We start from the raw sequence: 7,763 nt of genomic DNA on the forward strand, positions 1-7,763 counted from the left end.
GAAGGTAAATCTTTTTTTATCCTACATTGGGCCTTCATGTTCAAACTTTACAAATTCTAACTTGCCTTCAACCACCCTATTTTGGTTAACCCTTTCAACACCATTACTCCCCAAGTCTCTATGGATCCTAGCCCTATTTTGGCATCGAATAAGGTGGACAATAAGCTCCTGGTTAATAGGAAAAACATAAGCGTTATTGACTCTGATATAGATACTAGGTGGAGTAATTAAACTACAAGGAGGTCTAGTAAAATGCTTAAAATGGAAAAATTCAAGACACCCCCAAGTAGGATTTGAGTTTAGAGTCCAGAGAAAGTGAAAGGAGGTACACCAAAAGAAAGATGAAGATCATGCACCTTGGTCTAAGGGAAAAGGAGTTTCCTAGCCCATCTCACATTTCAAATACCTTTGAAGTTGATCCTTCCCTAGATAAAAGTTTGGGGGAAGATATTACTTCTCCAAGAAAGGATGCAGCTAAGAGCAGGGGGAAGAAGGGATGTCATAGCCATGGGCAGGATCGAAGCAAAACCCCATTGGATAGAATCAAGAATTTGATGCATGACTTGGGAATATACTAGCTTACCTTCCTCCAAAAGGTTGAAACCCTAGTGGAGTTCACCACTAAATTCATGCACTCAGCAACTACCACTCTTTATTTTCTATAGGTAAGCAAGGATGGGAAGGACAAGGGAAAAGAGTGTGAGATCACTCGCTCCACTATAGCTTCCTAGTGGATGATTGGCTCAAGACTCTATTAGAGAATCGTATCAAGGAGGCTAAGAAACTAGCCATGGAGGATCCTAATGAAAAGAAGGGATTGGACATGGAGGAGAAGGAGAGGAGTTAGCTCTTGTGCTTGATTTTTCTTTATTTTTAAAATTTTATGTTTAATTATGAACTTTGTGCTCTCAGTGGTATTTTTAGTTATTATGGATAATTACATTAGTAGTAGCATCCTTAATCGATTGCTGGACCATTTTTTGGCATAGTATTAATGTTAAGGGTAGTAAACCAGATACTAGAGTGTTAAACGTTAATATGTTTTTAATGTTTTGTATGACTAGAAAGGGTTGGTTAGATAGTCGGGGGTAACTTTTGGCTCCTGCATCACCCTTTTCTGGTTGCTATTTAACTAGCTATATATATATATATATATATATATATATATATATATATATATATATATATATATATATATATATATATATATATAGAGAGAGAGAGAGAGAGAGAGAGAGAGAGAAAGCCAAGAGATATCAAGACTTAATTTTAAATAAGAGAAATTTTATTAAAGTCAATTAAAGCCTTAATATCTAGAGGCTCTCTCTCTCTCTCTCTCTCTCTCTATATATATATATATATATATATATATATATATATATATATATATATAGGAGCAATTTAATTGAAATACTTCTGTAATAAAATTCTTACAATTATTTTGAACCATATTTGGCTTAGTTTTTAAGTATGTTCATTGTCCATGTAAAGTTTTTGGCATAATCTTTTTAGCATCAAATAATAGTTTTAATATGATCTCTTCATTTATCCTTCTCATGTTTGCATACATATAAACTAATTTGGGTTTTGTATATCTTCCTAAGCTTACATATAAATTCTTCTCATTCAACTTGATGATGTGACTTTGTCCTTATATCATCATCTCTCTCTCTCTCTCTCTCTCTCTCTCTCTCTCTCTCTCTCTCTCACACACACACACACACACACACACACACACACATTATTCTCCTTTATTTACCTCATCTCTCTCTTCCTCCCCTTTCTCTTTTTCAAGCTCATCTCTCCTAAGTCTTCCCCTTGCTATCTCTTCTCCATAATTACCATTTACGCCTTTTTCATCTCTCTCCTAATTGGTGATTCTTTATGTTCTAGGAAATCATAATTTGGCAAATAGTACTTACATATGGATTCAATAACATAACTAAAATATTAAATAAATTGGGTTTAAATGCTAGAAAGAGTGCCCATTTGTTTATGATATCGAATCATGATAAGACTATTTACATATAGGTAAATAGAGTAACTAAGTTAAACCTGAATGTGATACTTAGTATCACAATTTTCTTAATTCTCTTCCATGAATGTGATATATATTTTAGTGTTAGGATTATTATGAAGGAAAAATCATAGTGGAGATGTCACTGACAACTCTTCACTAGAGTAAAAAGATTTATTTTTTAAGATTTAGAGTAAAAATATTATCACCTTCTAAGTGATTCACCAAGTTAGGAGTGACTAATACAATGATAGATATATCTAAAAGCTCTATTAAAGACTAAGTTTTGTTAAGAAAATTTATCATGCTTATAGAGTGTTGACCTTGTTAAAGGATTTAAAATTAACTCTATTAAAAAATTCTAACTTTTTAGGAACTACCTAGTTATGGAATTTAACATACACCTGAAAAAACTATTAAGTATTCAAGCAATATATTAGTGACCTATAAAATGCTTTCTACCTAAAGCTAATCATATCATTTTTTCTTTATGTCTACTTCCTCAATCTTTTTTTATGCATTGTATAACTAAATCAAGGTTCATAGTTTGATTCTATATCAAACTCTTAACTCTTCATCCTCTCATCACAACTCTACTTGATCTCTTCTTTTATCCTTCTTATGTTTGCATACATTAAACCTAATTCGGGTTTTGTATATATTTCTTAGCTTCCAAATAAATTCTTCCCATTCTCTTTATTTTCTTTTTCATTTGTGGTACTAGTAGTGTCACCTCAGACCTTTGATGATATGACTTTTTCCTTATCATATTTTCAATTTTTTACTATTTTGCATTCTTTTTCTTTAGTATCCTTCACATCATTAGATCTCTCTCTCTCTCTCTCTCTCTCTCTCTCTCTCTCTCTCTCTCTCTCGTATAACCTATTTATCTATTCAATTCCTAATTATCTTAATTCCAAACTTTCATAACATCTATGTCTCCTTATCTATCTTCTTCATCTCTCCCCTTCCCCATCTCGAGTCCCACCCCCACCCCCACCCCCCTCTCTCCTATGAAAAAATGTATATGTTTGATTACTAATTATGATCCTTCACAAGTTTTATCTCTCTGTCTCTCTCTCTCTCTCTCTCTCTCTCTCTCTCTCTCTATGTGTGTGTGTGTGTGTGTGTGTGTGTGTGTGTGTGTGTGTGTGTGTGTGTGTGTGTGTGTACATATATATATATACACATATATACATATATACATATATACATATGTGTGTGTGTGTGTGTGTGTGTGTGTGTGTGTGTGTGTGTGTGTGTGTGTGTGTGTGTATGTATGTATGTATAGATATATATATGTATGTATGTATGTATGTATGTATGTATGTATGTATGCATATATATATGTATGTATGTATGTATGTATGTATGTATGTATATCCCCTATTAGTTTCCCCATTAAAATCTCTTTCTATTCCATGTCCTAATTATTCTCCTCTATTTACCTCATCTCTCTCTACCTTTATGACACAATTATTTTAAAAAATTTGCTAGCCATTACATAATGTTTTCTATATTGGACAATGTTATTTTTCCCTTATAATAGAAAAATGCTTTCTCTAGGGCCGAGCATCTACCACTTTATTGAAGTGAGTCCTTGACTACCCCTATTTAGCCAACTATTTTATATTTTTGGCTTTGGAACATGTGTCCTAAATTTTTCTCCTCTTCCCCCTTCTCTTTTTCTACCTCATCTCTCCTAACTCTTCCTCACAATTTAATTTCCACATAGTTATCATCTATGTCCATGCCATATCTCTACCATATCTATTATTGTTATTACTATCTTTCACTAGCTCTCCTTCCTCCTCTCACCATGTCTCCCTCCTCTTTCTCCTCTACGTTAGTATTTTCATCTCTCTCTTGATTATGATTATAAGTATAATTATGATTAGGTTTATAATTTAGTGTTAGAATTATTGTGAGGTTGACAATTTATATCATGATTATAATTAAAATAAATTTTCACAAATCTTCAAATTCTTTTATTAGTTTGAAAAATGCACTTTCTAATTTCATTAAAAAAATTTAAAATATTAAAAATTAAAGTTTGTATTTTGTGGCAGCTAGGGTCTTTTATGTTGCCCCTACAATTTGAACCCGTTGATAACATAACCACTATTTCTACTATTTTATCAACCATTTTATCGCCTTTGATGCCCGCAAATGTATTCACTTTTTCCTTGATGAAGATTGGACAAGCAGATGCAGCGAGGCAAAACAAAACGTTGTGCAGGGGCAGCACTGTCATAATCTTCAAAAGTATCCATCTCACCATATTAATTGACAGAATGAATTAATGTTAAGCTGAAAAGAGAATGGAGAATGGATAAACGAAGGAAAGCTTATTTTACGTAATTCAAGTGTATGAATCGGTCATATTTTACGACTGCGGTATTCAAAGTAAAAGTATGGCGCATAGATGAGGAAGCAAAGCGCTTTCACGTTCTTCAAAAGGATGTTTATTAATTTAAAAAGTGCCATATAGTGGCAAGTACGGTTGGATAGTAATAATAATAAGATTATTTGAATGAATAGATTGTTAATTTTGTAAGATAGTACATTATAATTAGTAGGATAATTGTAATGAAATAATATTGGATTAAATATATTAAAGAGTAGATACATGCAAAAAAAAAATTATTAATCATCTTTTTGATATTGTTTCAACATTTAAATGTTTATTTTAATAAGAATGGTTTAAGTAAAACTATAGTATATAAATTTAATAAAATATTTTGAGTTAAAATATTTTTTAATTAATATTTATGATTCTATAATTTTTCTTTTATTAATTATGATTGAATAGGTTTCAATATAAAATTCAGTTTGTAAAATTCAAGGTGGATAGATGTTAAATAAAAACATCAAATGTTTCTCGCAATGAAAATTAAATTTAAAAGATTATGATTACATTTGTAAAAACTAAATGAATATTTTTAAAAGTAAAAAATAAATACTTAATATCTTCAATTATTTGTTATCAACATAATATAATTATTTATTCATTCCTAAAATCGTGTCGAGGAAAATGAGTTATGGAGCTATCTTGGAACAAAGGGGTCTTATAAGACCAAATTAAAACAACCAATCACACTAGTGAAAATTAATTTTTAGAATATATAAAATTCATCAATAAAATAAAAAATGTTAGAAACATGTCAATTACATAAAAAAATGTCATTCTGATTGGTGCAAATTAATTGAAAAATTAGAGCAACTATATGCAATAGTATATTGATTAAACATTAAAATTAAACTCACATCTATACTATTTTTTAATCTCTTTGTTTTTTAAATTTTGAGTTGATTTTATACACTAATTATCATTTAAATACATACAAAGTAAGGTTTTTTTGAAATATTTCAATTATTTATGTAAAAATATCATTTTTCTTAACTTAAAATCGGAAGTCAATATTTTAGATATTCAAAATGATGTGGGTTGGCTAAATGGAATTCTTAAGAGGAAGTAATAAAATCATAATAAGTTATCAAGTAGTGAGAATAAGAGTAGAGGGAGTTGAAGATGAACTAAAATTATTTTGGTTTAATTATATATGATCATTAGGGTCCAAAAATTCTTCTAGAGGTTCTCCATTATGATTAGGTCATATTTATTGTTAATTTTATTTTTTATTTTCAATTGCAATTGTAGAATAATGATAAGTGAGCCGCAATCCTCTTTATTGGAAGTTCTTATTCTCATAAGATGTTGAGAAGTATGATCATAGTCAATCTAATGAGTATGAGTAGAATAATTAACTGTACTATTGATGATATTTCTAAGGTAGAAACTAAGTTTAATAGTCATAGGGAATAGAGGGTCAATGACCACAATAATTGAGATATTCCCTAAATGACCCAATAAACTTGGGTGTGAGAAGCTTTAGTTCAAAAGTACATTTTTGCAATTGAATCTATACAAACAAATTAGATCCTATCATCAAATTTAGAAGAAAGTGAAAATTTCTATTTAGAAGGAAAAGAAAAAATAGATGCATTTCTACCTTCTAAAATATTAATGAGACTATTTTAAAAAATATTACGGATGATATTTTTTGGAAGTGATTTTAGGTCAATCTATTTACAACACAATATTCCACAAAGAAGGATCAACCTAAAAATTCTTAAAGAAATATAGAAGCTATAGCTAGGTAGAATGAGCTAGTACAAAACAACAAATAAAGATATTTGAGAGAATCTTGATGATTTTGTAACAAAGATTAAAGATTTGAAAGCCTTCCAAGCTTTCACCAAGAACTAATGGGAATGTCTTGAAAAATAACAAACTACAAAAAATCGCTAAGTTGTGGCTTAAGAATCCTTAACAAATGGTGTAAAATATGCAATAATAAAATAATATTTTTGATTGAAAAATACATCTAATTTTCAATGCATCAATGGATAATTAAGCTTATATATATTATTTTCCCATAAATGAAAAGCTACTAATAAAATAGTATTATTAATAAACTAGTTTAGGAGTCCCTCAAGGAAATAAGTAGCAAATAAAACCATCATTCCTTGCTCAAATTACAAAATATTACATAAAGCCTTTTTCTGAGATCTTCAATTAAAACATCCATCTAAACATAATTTCTCACATCTAATCCCTTTCTTAATATAGCTTCAATTGAAAAAAGCATAATATATTTTTACTGCAGTATCAATCTATCAATGACATTTAATTAATTACATGTCTTGAAAATCAATATGGTAAAGAGGAAATTTTCTTCTTAAAATTTTTGTTTGTTAACATTTTGCTTACACTAGTGTTCTCTTCTTATTTCAAAATAACAAACAAATCTTATGATCTAGGTCTTTCTTTTAATAGAATGAAAATTTTAGGAAAATTTTTAATTTCCATTCTTCATTCTTCCATGGATTGAAAACCCATATCCTCCTCCATAGCTTGTGCCTCCTTGTTTAATTATAAATTGTATACTAAGTCTACATAATAAATATTAAAATAATACAGATCTTGAAAAATATCATTTTTCAATTAAAAATAGAGAGAAAATAATCATTGAAAATATGTTCATTAAAATATTTAATTAGATGAATAAACATCTAGACTAAGATATATATGATCAATATAAAAATAATAATAATAGTAGATTTATATCCCACATGTTAAAATTGGAACACTCGAAAGCCCTGTGTCCTTTTTCTCAACACCTAAAACAAGAATCTTAGAGCAAATCCAAAATTTTCTTGTGAGGGAGAGCGGCTTTGTGATCTAGTAGTCGATCTTTTTGCTAATCTTAGCCAGCACAACATTCCAAAGTTCCATAGGTAATGCCTAGAACATAAAAGGAATTCCAAGAAAGAAGAAGATTTCTTCATGAGCAACCCATTTCCACTCAAACTGATTGAGCCAAGGTGGAGCTAGCAAAAAGGACTAGTGCAAGTAGAGCATTTTATGCCATTGAATGGCAGAACTAGAAGCTTGACAAAAGGTTTCTAGGAAAATTAAAACATTATTGATGTTTTCTCCATCCTCTAGAAGAGTGAGAAAAAAATCATCAGCAAAGTGTCCATTGACTAATTGGGAGGATGATTCAGGCAAGGAAATGCCACGAACCAGTTCTGAGGACACATAATGCCCAAGTAAATGTTGAAAAACTTTTGTAGCAAGGACATAAGGTGCAGGAGCTAGTAGACAACATTGCTTGATGGAATGAAAAAGTCCAAAAGCCTTAGATTGCAAATTGTCGATGGTAATGCAAGCATTAGTATC

The sequence above is a fragment of the Cupressus sempervirens genome, chromosome 3 (genome assembly GCF_028749045.1).
Source record: "Cupressus sempervirens isolate cs-2001-9-10 chromosome 3, ASM2874904v1, whole genome shotgun sequence".
Classification (NCBI taxonomy): Eukaryota; Viridiplantae; Streptophyta; class Pinopsida; order Cupressales; family Cupressaceae; genus Cupressus; species Cupressus sempervirens.